The 17,515-nt window shown below is 40.6% G+C and overlaps 1 protein-coding gene across 2 annotated transcripts in view; it reads left to right on the forward strand.

Annotated features, from left to right (window-relative positions):
- Positions 1 to 17,515, forward strand: part of PDS5A (PDS5 cohesin associated factor A) — a 734,756-nt gene that overhangs the window by 660,809 nt on the left and 56,432 nt on the right. The gene's annotated exons all lie outside the window — the stretch shown is intronic.

Below are 17,515 nucleotides of genomic sequence, written 5' to 3' on the forward strand. Positions count from 1 at the left end.
ACCCTCTCCAGCAACTCTCCTATTCCTTTCCCTTGAAAGCACATACCAGGAGCAGCAGCAGGAGCTGCTGAAGCTGTCCTCATGGTCCTCTTCCTTAGGGACCCCAACCAATTTCTTCTCTCTCTCTCTCACACACACACACCAGTCATACCCTCAAGACCAGTTTCTGTCTCTCACACACCAATCATCTCCCCAACCAGTCTGTCTCTCTCACACACGCACATATATACCAGTCATCTCCCTGATCAGTCTCACACATACACACGTCACCTCTCTGGCCAGTCTCTCTCAATCACACAATGCTCTCGTTCCCTCTTACACACAGGATTTCAATCACACACATGCTCTCTCTATTTCACTTACACACAAGCTCTCAATCACACACAAGCTCTCAATCACACACATGTTCTATCTCACTTACAAACAGGCTCAATCACACACATGCCCCCTCTCGCAGCCACAAGCCAGCCAAAAATATGCTCCATCTCTCTTGCACACACACATTGACACACAGAAGCACTCTCCCTGTCTCACATACACATTACACTCTCACAGAAGCACCTTGCTTTCAGACTTGCAGCATTTTTCACTTTTACTAAAAGTGAAAGTGATGATCCCAACCATTAAACAAGAAAACCACATTCCTATCAGAAGGCGAAATGACATCCTTCCTTCAGGTTCTGTCCTCCCAAGGGACAGCCAACCCACACCGTACAGCTTCTCTTGTTTTATGCTTTCAGGCAATAAAGCAAGTGTCTTTCTTCAAACTATCAGTCATATGATTATTCATGTGGGAGATATGGAACCGAAAGACATCCTTAGTCGGCTTCCCTTTTAAATGGGAAGATTTCAATCTTAGTCATTTAAAAATATATATTTTCTAAAGGCTTAAAAAAAAATAGCAAAACCATTTCAGATTGGCACTATTCTAGTGTTCATGCTTTAAAAAAAAAAACCCTAACCCCACCTGGCATCAGTATCTTAAATTTGTGATTTTGCTGAGATGAGCATTTTAAATAGTTTAATTTTTTTTTTGCTTTAGTATTTGTCTCTACCCACTTTGCTAAATTTTATTTTCCAGAAGAGGGATGCTTAAAATTCAGTAATTTCATCTTTCATCCAACTTTTCAAAAGTTGCACTACTAGCACAAAAGTTGAGGTATATGTGTTATCACATTTCATTTTTTTTTTTAAACTGGCAGATTCCTTTCTCACATACATAACACACGCACACACACAGAAGCACCATTTCTTTCTCACACATCACACATACACACACACATACACAGAAGCACCGTTCCTTTCTCACATACACACAGAAGCACCCTTCCGATCTAAGGCCTCCAGCTGAACAGCTGGTCTCCAGCGGCGGTTAGCAGCACCGGTGTTCACTTCTTCGGCCCCCTCCAGCCTCGATTTTAATTTCTTCAGTCCCTACCGGCCTCAGTTTTAATTTCTTCGGCCCTCCGGCTTGTTATCCGGTGGGGGCCAAAGAAATTAAAAACGAGGCCGGCGGGAGCCGAAGAAAAGAAGATGGGCGCCTCCCAGCCAGCCTCAAGTGGGGGCTGGCTGGGCGGTGCGCATCTTCTTTTCTTTGGCCTCAGCCAGCCTCGATTTTAATTTCTTCGGCCCCCACCAGAGACCAAGCAGGGGCTGGCTGGGCGGCGCACATCTTTTCTTCGGCCTCTGCCACCAGCCTCGATTTTAATTTATTCGGCCCCTGCCGGCTTGGTCTTCGGGGGCTAGCTGGGAGGCTCCCATTTTCTTTTCTTCAGCCTCTGCCGGCCTCGATTTTTATTTCTTCAGCCCCCACTGGCTTCTCTCCGGCAGGGGCTGGCTGGGAAGTGCTGAGGCTGGGCTGAGGAAGAGCCACGCGGTCGAGAGCACGTGACCTGCTAGACCAGCCCACCGGGGGAAGCCCGATCCCCCGATAGGCCAATCCGTCCCTGTGGGAGGCAATGCTGAGAAAGCATTACAGGAATTCAAATGGAACATCTCTTGAATGCTGAGAATCAAATGCGAAGGAGGTAGATGTCCTTTGGCAGTAAGTAAGAGAGAGAGCACTATCCTTGGCAGGACCCATACTGTGGAACACCATGCCATTGGAGTTAAGGTTGCAAAGAGACAGCAAAACCTTCAGAAAAGGCTTGAAAACCTGGCTATTCAAGCAAGCCTATCAAATAGAGAAGAAGAAATAGTGAAGCCGGCAAAGTGAGAGGAACAAACAAATAATGTGTGTAGCAGCACTTTTTATTTTATTGTTATTGAACTTTTATCTTCTCGTCCATTTTCTCGAAGATAAAGTAACACTCTAAAAGTTAGCATTGTTTAAAAATGAAAACTTCTGGACAGTATCGTATCACTAACCAATTATATTGTTTAGAACACTATGTACCGAACCATTACGGCACCTGTGTAAATTAATATAGTTCAATTTCCTGATTTTATGTGCCCCATTGTAAACCGTTGTGACGGACCTTTCTTAACGATGGTATAGACAAGATTTAAATAAATAAAATAAATAAATGGTTGATAATTGCCTAAATTAGCAGTACTAGCAACAACACACTTGCATATATTTAGATAACCTAGGCACCAGCCAAAATTCTTAAGCTCCAGGAGGAAAAACATCTTTATAGTATTACATTTTTGTGGTTTTAGAGGAGGGTTTTTTTTGTATTTTTTAATCTAAAACGTTTGGCCTTTTTTTTTTTTTTTTTGCTTTCCCCTTCTCCCCTCTCTCCTCACTTCCAGTCTTTATCCCTGACTACTTCATTTTCTTGCAGCCTAGTAGCAACTTCCCTCTACCTCTTTCTGACTGGGACTGCTGCTGTTCTTTCCAACTCTAGGCCGCCATTACTACTTTCTGGGCCACGGTGGTTGCTGCTGCTCCTCTACTAGGCTTCAGGCACTCAATTTTGAGTAACCTGACACCAGGGCTTTTTCCAGCCCTGTGTGTGTGTGTGTGTGTGTCAATATCTCCATGGACAAGCAGGACTGAATTCAGCCACACAAATGGGCAATGTCACTAGTTGGCACCACCATGGAACATACTCTCTCAGAGCTCAGAAGAACCTAGAAGTCTTTCTGAACATGTGTGTGTATTCCTGTGCAGCTCTACTACACATGTTTCCTCAGTCGTTTTATTCTGCTAAAAGCCAATTATTCTCTCTCTGTCATTCGCCAAATTTTTTTAGTAATTTTTATTCTCATTCTTGTAGTTTATTTTTCTTTCTACCCATCCTTTGTTGTTTTTTTGTTGTTCTGCTCCTAAGAAAAAAAATTATTAGATGAGTTTTTTGCCTTATGCCCATTAATCCTTCAATATGTCAAGTAGAGTCCTTTAAGCTGTACTCTAAATACAAACATAAAATGTCCAGACTGGATTTCCATGATCTCTTTGCTGCTTGAGCCCATTTCATGGTGTGAGTGACTGTGTGGCCTATGGACAAATGTCCCAGTCACTCATACAGGGTTCTTAACTGACATCCTAAGTATTAGAGTAAAGGAAAAGTTCAGAGAGACCAGTATCTAAAAACAGAAGGTCACCGTCTTCTTGACTCCAAAGTCATGTCTCTCCAGGTTCTGAGCACAAAAAGGAAAAGAAATCATCCCAATTGATGCCAATGACTTAGAAGTATTCCCATAAGAGTCACCGCACTAAGTTTCCTTCAGCACACATGAAGTTGTTTACTATGTTATATCATCCTATGGTGTCAATGTCTCAAAGTCATAATCTAGAAGCAGGGTGGTCCTGGACTGTCTACAGAAAAAACTGTTCCAGCAACTGGTAATGGAACCAACATATGAGGGGACAGTAATGGACTTGGTGCTTACAAATGGGGAGAGTGTTTCTGATGACATAGTGGGAGGTCACCTGGGATGGTGTGGTTCAGTATTGGAGCACAGGCAATGGTGAGTCATTCAAAAGCAAGGGCGCTGAAGAAGTAACTGCTTAGCATGGGTATTACCTCCTGCCAAGAAAAGCATCCTCTCAGCTTAGTATCAAAGTCAGACTCTCTTTCTGTGGTGCTTTTTCCTCTACTTCCTGAATACCATCTGTTTATCCCAAATCTTTGACTGGAGTTTTTTCATAACTGCAGTTGTGCTCATAATACCCCTGGCAGAATTTGTAAGATGTATATGAGTAATCAGACAAAACACATCTGTTATTTTTAATGTTTCATATTAAAACTATAATGCAATACAGAATAGCACAATCATTAAACCATAGCAATAAAGGAAATAATAAAATGGTCCTCTTCAAAAGTTTGCATATCCTTGAATGTTGGAGCTGATAATATACACTTAAGTTGACCTACACAGGTTGAGATAGCAATGAAGGGTAGGTATCTACACCTATGCCTTGTTTGATTGTAATTAGTGTTTGTGTATAAATAGTCAGTTTCTTAGCTTTTGAGAAAACCTTGTGCATTTCATCCTGGGCTGCACTGACTTTGATGGTTACTGAAAAGAGCTGTTAAAAGATCTGCGAGTATAGATAGTGCAACTTTAAATCAGGCAAAGGATATAAAATGATATCCAAAGATTTGAAAATGCCAATCAGTACTATTCAAACTGATCAAGAAGTGGAAAATTATGGGTTCTGTTAATACCAAGGTAGACCAAGAAAAATTTTAGATTCAACTGCCAGTAAAATGTCTGGATGCAAAGAAAAACCTACAAGCAACTTCTATTGAAATACATGCTTCTCTGAAACAAAGTGGTGTGGGTGTTTCAGCATGCATAATGAGATACTTGAACAAAAAATGGGCTGCATGGTAAAATTACCAGAAAAAAATAATTGCTGTACCAACGCCACAAAACAGCCCGCTTACAATATGCCAAACAGCATCTAGAGAAGTCTCAAAACTTCTGGATCAAAATAATTTGGAGTGATGAGACCAAAATTGAACTTTAAGGTCAAAACCATGAAAGTGATGAAGAGAAGCACACCATCCCTACTGTGAAGCGTGGAGGTGAATCGCTGCTGTTTAGCAAGTGTGTGAGCTACAGTGGCACAGGGAATTTAGTCAAAACTGATGGCAAGATGAATGCAGTATCTTATCAGAAAATATTGGAGGAGAATTTGCATTCATCAGCCAGGAAGCTGCACATTTGGACTTTCCAACATGACAATGATCCAAAATATAAGGCCAAATCGACCCCTCAGTGGCTGCAGCAGAAGAAAGTGAAGGTTCTGGAGGCGCCATCACATTCTCCTGACTTCAACATCATTGAGACACTTTGGGAAGAACTGAAACATGTAATTCATGCTGGACACCCAAAGAATTTACAGGATCTTACAAACAGCAATGTTGCAAAGCAGAATTTCAGTGCATCAATTCCAAATATTCCAGTATCTGTATAATATGCAATAGACAATAAGGGATACATCTTGTCTTCCATCAGACACACAAGACCAGGTTACATTTCACCTGAACAAAGCTGATGAATGTGTCAAACATCTCATAAGATCTACATATGTTTTCAAACAGCTTTGAGATAATCAGTCATAACTATAGGAGCCAGAAGACTGACTTGGTTGAGAGCATCAGGCCCATGGAAAGAAGTATATTACAAGTTTGGTGGATGCCCCATGTTTGTGAGACAACTTACTCAAGGACAAAGTAAAGAAAATCATTGACCTTATAGCATCTCCATCCTCCAAATGCTATTTGCAGTTACTTCTGAGCAACAGTCTGCTCATAGTAAAAACCTACCACAACCCTACTGAAGGCAGTATTGTTTCCCTCATAGAAGATATCAAATGTACCCTTATCAAAGGCAGTGCTCACAGCAACAAGGTAGACCATGTCCTAGGGAAAGGATGCCACCAAGTTAAATCTCAAGCAGATTGTGATAAATTGCAGGAGGAGCTTGCGGGATTGGAAGTTTGGACTTCCAAATGGCGGATGAAATTTAATGTAGTCAAGTGCAACGTGATATATATAGAAAAAATAACCCATGCTGTAGTTCCACAATGTTGGGTTCTATCTTAGGAGCTATCACCCAGCAAAGAGATCTAAGTGTCATAGTGTATAATACATTGAAATTGTCAGCATAGTCTGCTGTGGTGATCAAAAAAGCAAACAATGTTAGGAATTATTAGGAAAGGAATAGCAAATAAAACGATAACGATGGGTGTCAAAATGCCTCTGTATTGCTCCATGTTGAGACCACATCTTGAATTCTGTGTGCAATTCTGGTCGTCACATCTCAAAAAAGATATAGTTGCACTGGAGAAAGTGCACAGAAGGGCGACCAAAATAAAGGGCATGGAACGGCTGCCCTATGAGGAAAGGCTAAGGAAGTTAGGGCTATTCAGTTTGGAGAAGAGAAAACTGAAGCGAGATATAATAGAGGTTTACAAAATCACAAAAGGACTTAACAGGTTAATGTAAATCAGTTATTTACTGTCTCAGATAATAGAAGGGCTAGGGGGCACTCCATGAAATTAGCAAGTAGCTCATTTAAACAAATCAAACTCTTTTTCACCCACACATAGTTAAGCTGGATGTGGTAGATAGTGTAACTGGGTTTAAAAAAGGTTTGGATAAGTTTCTAGAGGAAAAATCCATAAACTGCTATTAATTAATAAGTAATAGTAGCTTGATATTTATTTAATATTTGGGTGCTTGCCAGGTACTTGTGATTTGGATTGGCCTCTGTTGGAGACAGGATACTGTGGTGGTTGGACCTTTTGTCTGACCCAGTATGGCATTTCTTATGTTGCACTTGGCAAACCAATCAGAAATAAGGACCTAATTTTTTATTCCAAACTTTATCATCTCTGCACCCCCCTTGAACTACTTCCATTGAGGGGAAAGCTTCATTCCCCACCTCCCCCAAATATGGTCTCTCATTACTTCATAATCTTGAAGGGTTATCATCTAAGCTTTCAAAATCTCCCCCTCTCTTACTCCGCTGAACCTTAATTTGGTTCCCCGAGAACAACTTCAGATTCTGCAATAGGAATTAGCCTTCTTATTGGCAGCCAGTGTGCTAAAAACCCAGTCCCAGTGATGGAAAAGGACAAGGAATTTTACTTGAGACAATTACTAATCCAGAATAAGTAATGAGGCCTTCATACTATTCTGGACTTGAGAAATTTAAAGAAATATTTCAAAAGGGAAATTCAAAATGAATTCACTAGGTACCATCCTTCCACACCTGGAAGTCAATGATTGGCTGACGACCCTAGATGCTTATGTACACATTTCCATTCATGTCAAATACAAGCAGTATCGTTATGATTCACTCTAGCATAGCAGTATTATCCGTACTGCATACTTTTCTTTGGTCTGACTGCAGCACTAAGAGAATTCACCAAGTGCCTCTCAGTGTTAGCCATGTCAGGAAAAAACATTTTAGTTCTACCCTGTTTAGATGACTGGCTTATGTCAAGCAGATCCTGTTAGGAAGCAAACCTATTTCCTACACACTTCGCATACTCCTGTCATTGGGGATTGTTGTCAACTTCTAGAAGTCCAGTTTGTTCCATCTTGTCAAGTGGATTTCATAGGAGCATACTTGGACATCATAAAAGGAAAAGCTTTTCTTCTACTTCAAAGAATGTGCAGTGTGATTTGTATAGTTTCACTCCTTCTCCACCTAGACAACAATATCAACCAGAATTTTTGTGGAAATTAGGCCACGTGGTAGCCACTGCTCTCTGCATGTCTACATATGAATCAAGCTCAATGGTACTTGAAACTTCATTGGAACCAGCATTTACAACCAGATAGATACATCTATCTAGCCTCTCATTCATTCATTGAGGTGGACATAACCTTCAAATCTTCTGTGCAGGCAACCTTTTCATCCTTCAAAAACTCAAGAAATTTTAACTATAACTGCCTCTTCCAAGGTTGGGGAGCACATCTCAACACTGTTTACTCTCAAGGGACATGGAAAGTAAGATAAGGTTGCATGTAAACCTTCTGGAACTTAGAACCATTTTCAAGGCTTCACTAGTATTTAAGCCATGGCTAAAAGAAACAGTTGATGTGCAGAAAGATGGTCAAATAGCAACAAGCAAGGAACAGAATCCTCAAAGCTATGCAAGGAAACATGCAAGGTACTGAATTAGACAATTCCAAGGAACATATTTGAAGTGGAGGAATAGCCTAGTGATTAGAGCAGCAGGCTATGACCCAGGAGACCCAATGTTGCTCCTTGTGACCTTGCTGTAGTTGGGCAAGTCACTTTACCCTCCATTGCCTCAGGTACAAACTTAGATTGTAAGGCCTCCGGGGACAGAGAAATACCTCCAGTACCTGAATATAATCCACTTTGAAGTGCTGAAAAAAGTGTGAAAAGCAGAAAACAAAAATAAATAAATATTCCTCAATGGCATTCACCTCCTGGCAAAGCAGACTCATTGAGTCGTCGTCTTCAACCCCATAAAATGGTTGCTCCAGCACAACACAATTTCTCTTTTGACTGTAGGAAACTCCACAAGTGGGCCTCTTTGTAACTCCATTCAACCACAAGCTCCTTTGATTGCTCAAAGAGACTGGCACCCAACTCCCTAGCATCAGATGCTTTTGTATTCCATAGGATCAAGTGCTAATGTATGCATTTCCACCAATACTGCTCTTTTCCAAGACATTCTTCAGATTAAGAAAGAACAAAGGGGAGATGAGTCTAGTAGCCCCCTTTTGGCTGTGTCAAATTTGATTTCCATGGTTTTATGTCTATCTTTTGTACAAATAGTACCTCTACAAATATTTCTAAATCTTTTATCACAATACAACAGGACCCCAACCTTCTATCACTGGCACTCATAGTGTGGATATTGAAATCAAGGTAATGTAAGCCATGCTCCAACCTTTAGAGATAAAGGAAGTTATTCTCATAGCAAGAAGACCTTCCATTAGACATTCCTACAACTTTAATTGGAAAAGATTTTCTACTTGGTGTCATTCACAAAAGGAGGATCCATTCAAGTGCTCAGTTTCAGCCCTTCTGCAATCTGTTTGCAATCTCTCCAAATCAGGATTGAAGGCTAACTCTGTAAGAGTGCACTTGGGTGTTGTTATGGCATATTACCATCGCTTGGAAGGTCTTCCAATTTCTCGCCATATGATGGCAACAAAATTCATTAAAGGTCTTTTCCATCTTTATCTCCCTATAAGAAACCCACCTACTCAGTGCAATCATTATGTAATACTCAATTAATGATTCCTCCTTTTGAAACTATTGTAACCATGGATCTCAAATTTTTTTCCTAGAAAGTGTTATTTTTTGATAGCAATGACCTCAATATGCAGAGGAATTGAGCTTTCAACCATAGTGCTATATACACCCTTTACACAAATTTCAGGAATAGAGTAGTGCTAAGAATACATGCAAAGCTTTTACTTAAGTTGATTTCTCAATTTTATGTGAATCAGTTCATAGTTTTGACAACATTCTTTCCAAAACCTCACTTTAACAAAGGTGAATAAGCACTTAATACCTTGGCCTACAGATGAGCTTTACTATTCTACTTGGAAAAGTCGATACCGTACAGGAAAACTCAACTGTTTGTTTCTAATAACCCAAATTTTATCAGTTAAGGAACAAACCCTCTCTGCCTTAGTATCAGACTGCATTTTATTTTGGTATGCTAAATCTGGACAGCAGCTTCATAGCAAGGTAAAAGCTCATCAAGTATGAGAAACTTCAATTTCCCTAACATGCCTTCACTCAGCTTCAATTCAGGAAATCTGCAAAGTGACTATATAGTGCTCTGTCCACATCTTTTTTTTTTTTTTTTTACATTACTGTCTCAAGGACTCCCCCTGCAGAAATAGCTCCTATGGCAAAGCAGTACTTAAGAGCTTATTTAACTACATGCTTTAACTCTTCCTCCATCCTCCCACTGGGTTAGAATACCTCCATTATTTATTTATTTATTTATTTATTTATTTATTTATTTATTTAACCATTTTTATAGACCGGTATTCGTCGAAACATCATATTGGTTTACATGGAACTGAACAATGGAAGTACAAGAAACAGGGGTGATCGGAACTTGGGGGGTATAACCTGTACAGTATTAACGGGAACAGGTATATAGTGTAGATACAAGGGTACGGTAATATATACAAGAGTACAGTCATGTTATATACAAAGGTACAGTGATATTCGTGTTAGGGGTAAAAAGAGGGAGGAGAGCTTTAGGGGGAGAATAAAATAAGTATTTAGGAGGTAATGAGAAGGAACATTATAGTAGGAAATGTTTCATGGCTTCTGCAAGCGTTCAAAGAAGAAATATTACGTTGTCAAAGAAGAAATAATATTACATTGCAACCTTCAGCTTGGAAATCCATACTTGTGTGGCTGCATTCAGTTCTGCTTGTCCACGGAGAACACTTATTACAGGTAAGCAGCCTGACATTTAAAAAAAAAAAAAATATATATAGATATATATATATATATATATATATTTAATTATTTCAGTTGACATTTAAAATCATTAAGGACTCCTCTCTTTTAGATTTTTGTTTCATTTCCAAATAGATAAAAGTTCTTAAAGTTTCAGGAAGCCTCTCTTACTAAGCTGTCTGTTTTGTAGCTAAGTGAATTGGGGTCCTGAAGCAACCCCATGCAGATATTAGGCTGATAAATGTAAAGAAGAAGGGACTTGGAGGGTGGAGCCAGGAGAAAAGGTAGTTTTTATTTATTTTTTTAAAAGTATAAAAACTGAAAATGTTAGGCCAAAAAGAATATCGGAAGAGTTATGAATATAACAGTCAGAGGGAGCAGTAGGCCACAGGTTTCAATTCTAAATCAGCCATAATGTTCTAAATCAGCATAATGTTTGGTCAGCTCTTGCTGGCAGTGGCAGGAGAAAGCACAGAGAGAATCAGTCTTATAGCCTACAGCCTCCTAGGGATTTTGAATTGCCTGGTTGCAATTACTGGATGAATTTTAAGGCAGGAGGTAGTTAAAATATAAAAAAGGGGCAAAAATATGAAAAATCATTGTTGAATCTGTGACATCAGTATTCATACTGTTTAGTACTCAATAATACTATTTAGTAGCATAGTGGATGGAAGCAGAAAAGACTAACTTACCCATCCAGTGTGTCCAATTATTCCTGTCTATTTCGCTGAGGATATAGCTCATGTTCCAGCCGTAGTGTGACCACTTGTAAGAAATCACTCCTTATCCAAGACAGTTTTTCTGCTCTGTACCTCACCAGAGTGACCAACCCCTTAATTTAAAACCTGCTAGACTAAGCCAATTACCACCTTTGTTCTGTCCATCCCTACTCTAGAGTTGTAGCCTGTTGGTACCATCCTGGCTACTCCCAATCGCCTGTAGCATTTCTTGGCCCTGTTTCTACTATCTCCTTGACTTTTTTTTTTTTTTTTTTGGTAACTAAGAATCCTCTGCACTTATCCCATGGCTTCTTGAAGTCCCTTACCCTTTTACTTTGTAAAATTCAACCATATATATAGCTGCTTATCTTTAACCAAGCTTCCCAAGAACCATGATGACAACTTTCTCTTTATCTAGTCAGACCAGTCCAGATGAATGGGTTATGCTCACAGACTAGTAGTTGGAAACAGAGACTAACAGATTTGCTAATGTCACCCCTTATATGCATCCGTGCTGACCTCAGCCTGCCAGTATTTTCTCTCTTCAGCAGATGGTAAGTGAGCATCCTGTGTTGTGATGTACAATCTAGTTAGACTGGGTGAACAGCAAAGTGAGGTTAGTGGGCAGCTCTTGAGGTGAAGACTGATTTTTCCCTTCTTCAGTGGAGCATAGCCCTGACTCAGATTGTCTTCAAGATCAGTTGGTCTCCTGAGGGGTAAGCATAGGCTCCCTTCCTCAGTTGAGCAGAACTCTGGTTCAGTTGAAGTGCGGTAAGGCAACTTATGAGGTGAAAGCATAGTAACAATGGCAGAAAAGGACCAAATGGTCTGTCCAGTCTGCCCAACAAGCTGCTTATGGTAGCAACTGCTGCTCCGTGCAGTCATCCTCAAACCTTACGATAACCCATAAAAAATTTACTGTTAGCAATATTTTTACTGGCTGATGAGTCTTCTTGAAAATTGACCGTGCTGCTTAACATGCTTTGCTTATGGACTTGGCCTTAGAAGCAGTCCTGTGCTTTTTCCCTTATCTGCTTTTCAGTACCCCTTACCATAAAAGTCGAGGCCCGTGTTGGTTGTCATCTGAATCCAATTCTCCCCTCCACTACCACTGTCAAAGCAGAGAGTGATGTTGCAGTAGGCTTTCTCCCCCCCAGCGGAGCTGGACCTGGATTAGGGAGGGATTCCAATGTGTTAGTGCTTGATCTCCTTTGTCGTTCCCCACCTACCCTGCTGTCCTCTGTGTAAAAAAGAAAGGCGGGGGGGGGGGGAGGTTAGTTCCCTTTGTTAGACTGAGTGCTTAAAGTTTAGAAAAAAAAGGGAAGCGGAAAGGAGGGGCCTGTGCAGAGATTGCTAAGAGCTTCTGTTAGACTTGGGCCATCCAAGAGGAGCTGGGTGAGTTTGAGATTTTTACCCTAAGTCCCAGTCGTTGCATCGAGTCTGAGCGCAGTGAGAATGTCATAGCTGTTTCTGCAGAGCGCTTTCCTTTTTCCGCGCTCTGCAGCTCCACTGTAACTGTGAAACAGCAAACAGGAGATTCATTTGAGCTCTTCTTAGTTTATTTTAAAGGTGAAGTCAGCCACAGTGCAACAAATTTGGGGAGCTGGGGGAAATCCCAATCAGCAGAACTGTTCAAGCAGTCTGTTCCTTCTGGGAGGCAGCGCTCAATAGCAAGGTCGGCCGGGTTCTAATTTTCCATAGGGAGTTTAATGTTGGGGACGGGTTTGGTGACCATGTTTGTGGTGTGGGTGAGTGAAAGGGGCTAAGGCTTTTGCTGTCAGTCCTGTGGCATCTGTTATTTATTTTAAGATATGCAGCTCCTGTCTGCTTGTTTTTGGGGTGGTATTGAAATCAGCTATGCTCCTCAGTTGTAGGGGTCTTGAAAGTTATTTCAAGCAGTCTGTGGGGGACTGACTCTGGTCCTGGGATCCACTCCTTAAATTACAGAGGCTCAGCAGGGAGGAATATGAGGGAGCTAAATGATATTTTTTTCTATGATGGAAGCCGCTCAAGTATTTTTAGTGTCTGGTAGCAGAAAGGTGAAGGTTGAATAACCTCTGGGAGAGGATGGCTTTCCATGGTGCTCCTCTGGCACATGTTCTTGGATTCACCACTCTGCACTATAGGAAATCCTGCTCATCAGAAGCCCTCAGCAATTCTCTGATCAAAGAACTTCCCAATCTGGATCTCTCAAATCCCAATACAGCCATACTCTCCTGGCAAAATATAACGGAAAACATAGCTAATAAATTATGCCCAATTTCCACAAAGAATATCAACCCTTCTCAGAAAAACAAACAACCTTGGTTTACAAAGGATCTCCGCTCGTTAAAACAAAACCTGAGACAAAAAGAAAAGTTATGGCGCATTTCCCCCAACCCCCATTCACTAGCCATATACAAAACCGCGCTCCACCACTACAGAAATGCGACGCTACGATCGAAGAGAGACTTCTACGCCCACCGTATCCATGATATGATTTTTTATGCCAAAGCACTCTTCTCCTACGTCTCAGATCTTACTAAATCCACCAACTCATCAACCCCAGATGATCTAGCTCAATCAAAAGCCAATGACTTAGCTATCTTCTTCCAGAATAAAATCTCCAATACTTTGGCTAGATTACCCTCTAAGCGTAACTCATCATCTTTAGTACCTGTCCACTACCACAATTCCGATGTAGTGCTGGAGTCCTTTGAGCCCACTTACACCACAGAGGTTGAAACCCTGCTAAAACGAATGAAACCCTCCTCTCATCCGCTAGACCAAATTCCATCCAAACTACTGCTTCAAGTACCGGAATCCTTTTCCAAACATTTAGCAGATATCATCAACTGCTCTTTCTCACAGGGAATCTTCCCAGATGCTCTCAAATTGGCCACCCTTAAACCCATACTTAAAAAACCAAACCTGGACCCAGACGACCTCAATAACTATAGACCTATCTCCAATCTACCATTCTTAGCCAAGATCATGGAGAAAGTGGTAAATAATCAATTAACAAATTACTTGGAAGAACACACAATTCTCCACCCATCACAATATGGATTCCGGAAAGAACACAGCACGGAATCCCTCCTCATCTCTCTTTTAGATCAGGCATACCTGGGCCTCAACAAAGGATGCTCCTTCCTGTTAGCTCTGCTCGACATTTCCGCAGCGTTTGACACCGTAAACCACACCTGTCTATTAAACCGTCTTTCAGATATAGGAATCACAGGAGCCGCCCTCAGTTGGTTTAACTCTTTCCTAAATAATAGAGGCTATAAGGTTAAAATCAACAACAAGGAATCCCCCCACACCAATTCTCCATTCGGAGTCCCCCAGGGCTCCTCACTTTCTCCCACTCTGTTTAACATCTACCTCCTCCCCCTCTGTCATCTTCTCACAACCTTAAAATTGAAATTCTATATTTACGCAGACGACGTTCAAATTTTGATTCCCATTACTGGCACTTTGGATTCTGCAATCAAGTTATGGGATTCCCACTTACAAACAATCAACCGTCACCTTACGGATCTCAATCTAGTGCTTAATACCACCAAGACAGAACTCCTGTTCATCACTCCTGAAGTCAGTCAACCCCAACAACAACAGTGCGCTAACATCCAAACCTCTCACACTAGAGACCTCTGAGTCATCATTGATAGCCATCTGAACTTAAAGAAATTTGTAAACCATACCACCAAGGAGTGCTTTTATAAACTACAGGTGCTCAAAAAACTAAAACCTCTACTATACCACCATGACTTTAGATCTGTTCTCCAAGCCATCCTCTTCCCCAAGGTAGACTATTGCAATTCTTTACTGCAAGGTCTGCCTGCTGCTACAACAAAACCCCTCCAACTGCTTCAAAACGCGGTAGCAAGAATACTAACTAACACCAATCGGAGAGAGCACATCACACCTATTTTAAAAGATCTACACTGGCTCCCAGTCAACTACAGAATACTCCACAAATCACTCACAATTATTCACAAATGCTTATACCATCAGACCCCTCTTGACTTGACACAACCGCTCAAACTACACACCTCGGCCAGACCGATAAGAGATGCTTATAAGGGATCACTTTACGTCCCCCCGAATAAAATGGTACACAGATTAAACTTCAGAGAGCGGGCATTTTCAACAGCAGGTCCCTCCATCTGGAATGCCCTACCCTCTGACCTCCGACAGGAAACCTGCCTTCTAACCTTTAAAAAGAAACTCAAAACATGGCTGTTCGGCCGAGCCTTTCCGTGCGCCTAGACAATAACTGCATCATTGAACTTTAATACTTTATTTCGTCACGCCTCATATTAATTCACAAAGATATCATAATCTTCAGAAGTTACCTTAGAGATCGGCTATTCTAGCCACTCTCTCTCTATGTATAAAGTATTCCTATTATTTGCATACTTTTGTTTTCCCTCCTTCCTTTTCACTATCCCAGTTGCTTGCCCTTGTTATAATGTAACTTTTTGACTCTGCCACTTTCTGCTCCATACTGATATGTTTATTGACTATGTTGTTATTGTTTAAAACTATTGTTCGATGTAAACCGAATTGATTTGATCTGTATCAAGAAATTCGGTATAGAAAAGCCCTAAATAAATAAATAAATGCTTAGTTTTTTTCTGGTAATAGCATGGCTGAAGCTATTTGAAATGACGTCCTTAGCTTGTATCCTTAATTTCCCAGTCCCTGTGCTCCTTTGGATATTGCGGTGGACAAGATGGTCAGTATTAGAAATATGCCAAGTCCTTCTCTCTTCATAAGTCAGTGAAGGATTTGATTCATGTGGTTCGGGTATCCCTAGAAACAAAATTCAAGGGCAACTCACTCACTGGCCATGTTATTTTCCTTAGTTCCTCAGGAAAGAGATTTCATTTCCCAAGGGTGGATGTCTTGGGCTGTTCAGTTGCTTGAAAGATGACAATTTTTATTTTTTATTTTATTTATTTATTAAGACTTTATATATCGCTTGTAAATCATGTTGAGCCAAGCAGATATAAAAAAAAAGTATAACATTTAAAAATTAGCAAGTTAAATATGCAATAAATATACATAAATAATGTTAAAAACTAGATTCAGATAAAATAAATACATAATAAAAGCAATCAGTCATACATAAAATCCAATATAAACATCAAAACGAAGAATAATAAAACAAAACTGGCAAATTGCAGTACAGGGGGGTCCTGCACTTATAGGTTCTCAGAATAGTAAGCCTAAACTGGAATTTGCTTAAACAAGATTTATGGCTGTTAGCATGGCATTGCTTATAGCAGCTTATATCTGTATAGTGGGGTTTGCGCTAACACAGTACATCCAAATGAGATACTGGACAACTCTGCTCTGTTAGAATTGGGTGCAGACACCTGTTTTTTTGGTCTGGTGTTGGTGTCAACTGGCAGCCATAGTGGCGGCTATAAGGTGTCTTTCACTACATCATAGGTCTGCAGTCTCCATAGTTAAGATCAACTTGACAAAGAGTAAAGGTGCCAAGACTTTCAAAGGTTCATCTCGTTCTCTTCTGGCCCAAAATTGTTTTCAGGACTCCCGCAGGGTTAGGCAATAAAAAAAATTATAATCAGAAATCCTAGATCTTTGGTAGGTATAACTCCTTTTGGTCATTCACAGGAGGTAGTAAGAGAAGATCCATAGGGTCAGGATTCTCTCAAGCTGCTTATCTCCACAACCAAAGACCCTGTCTTTGTTTGTGGAGATAAGCCGTCTGTCACATTTTTATCAGGAATGGACCTAAGTTATAAAAGAGCATTGGGTCTTGGGGATCTTATGAGATGGATATGCCCTGGAATTCTCCAGGCTCTTTTCAGATACGTTTATGGTTTCCTCCTGTCACTCCACCAGGAAGGGAGATGCCGTAAAAGTAACACTGGGAAGGCTTCTCCAAATGAGAGTGGTGGTACCAATTACAAGGAATCACTGAGTTGTGTTCCATTTACTTTGTGATTCCCATGAAGGAAGGGTCTTTCCGTTCCATTCAGAATGGAAGCTATGATGGTGAAACAATTTCTGGTTTACTTTCACATTCTGAAAAATAAAGATCTTTAGCAATTCTTTTGATTTTGCAGTCCTGGGGTGGTATTTTCAGTTTCAGGCTTTGCCCTTTGGGTTAGCTGCAGTCCCAGGGACCTTTTAGAAGGTACTGTTGGTTGTTGCTGCAGCATTGCACACGGAAAGGTTGGCTAGTCCATTTAATTCAAGAATAGTCTACATCCATCTCCGTTTCTGTTTTTTTCTGTGCACATGGTTCAATACAAGGAAAGGCTGGGTTCAATTCTTGGAACAAAAAAACCAAAAAAAAATTAAGAAACTGGGTCATCAAATCCTTGCATTACTAACTGCCAGGAGTCCAACTATATTTAGTCTTCTATTCAGCTTCTTGGTTTGTTGGCAGTGGCGAGGGTCCTTGT

The sequence above is a fragment of the Rhinatrema bivittatum genome, chromosome 1 (assembly GCF_901001135.1).
Source record: "Rhinatrema bivittatum chromosome 1, aRhiBiv1.1, whole genome shotgun sequence".
In the NCBI taxonomy this organism is placed as follows: Eukaryota; Metazoa; Chordata; class Amphibia; order Gymnophiona; family Rhinatrematidae; genus Rhinatrema; species Rhinatrema bivittatum.